Below are 1,091 nucleotides of genomic sequence, written 5' to 3'. Positions count from 1 at the left end.
GATCTTTTTGGTTTTAATACCATGTATCTCATGTATTGTATTATAAGCTCATCTTCACATTGGAAAAATGCTTCTTGTTCAGTAAGGTTGGAAATGGCTTGGGCCTCCATGATGACATCAGAGTTCTCAGCTGTGTCTTTTTTGACCAAGCTAATGTTAATGCTAGCACTTAGCTCTTTAGCTTCCCTTGGTTCAAATTTGTATCATGGTTTTATTGTAGTCCGTGGTTATTTTCAAAGGTCCTACCGTCTCAGAATTAGCCTCTGTAGTTAGTTGACCACGGGCCATTAGATGTTCTGTGGTCCGATCAAAAACTGCTATATTTCAAGGCAAAAAACTGCATAAAACTCAGCAGCTCACTTTTCTTACTACCAGTCACCAGGTGATGATGTCACAACCACAACTAGTATGAATACTACGCTAGTATGCTATTCTGAACACAGCCTGTGTCTTGTCTTATGGCCGGCATAATGTGAAAATGTTCAACACTGCCTGGTTTCCTGAGTGTCACAAGGCTGCTAGCCCTACTTAACCTGGGGTGACGGGGCCTTTTCAGCCGCAGCCCCGTCCCTCTGGAACGCCCTCCCCAACCACATCAGACAGGCCAACACCCTCCCAACATTTAAACAGGCCCTCAAAACCCACCTCTTCAAGCTGGCCTTCACCAGTTACCCCTCTCCCCCTCCCCCTCCCATGTGTCCCCAGCACTACCTTAATTAGGACCCTATACTTTCTTTTATCTATTTTTTTTTTATTACTACTCGATCTTTTCAGTTTGTAAAGCGTATTTGAGTGTCTAGAAAAGCACTATATAAGTCTAATGTATTATTATTATTATTATTATTATTATTATTATTATTATTATTAACCTGAACAGGTGAGGTGGGTGTCATCTAGCATGTCAGAAAAGCAGATGGTGCTTCAGATAAACTCTTCATCTGCATGTGGTTTATTGTCAGAGAGAGAAACCAGAGAGAGAAACCAAACCAAGATTTTAAAAATAAAAACATCCTCAGAGTGAATGACTTTTTTAATTGAAGTTGATCAACAAGGACAGTTGTGAAATCAGGGGGCAGTTGTCCATCATCCCT

This window comes from Nansenia antarctica (assembly GCF_963989245.1).
Source record: "Nansenia antarctica genome assembly, chromosome: 20".
Taxonomy (NCBI): domain Eukaryota; kingdom Metazoa; phylum Chordata; class Actinopteri; order Argentiniformes; family Microstomatidae; genus Nansenia; species Nansenia antarctica.
The sequence above is the reverse complement of the archived record's forward strand: the minus strand, read 5'-3'. Positions refer to the sequence as shown.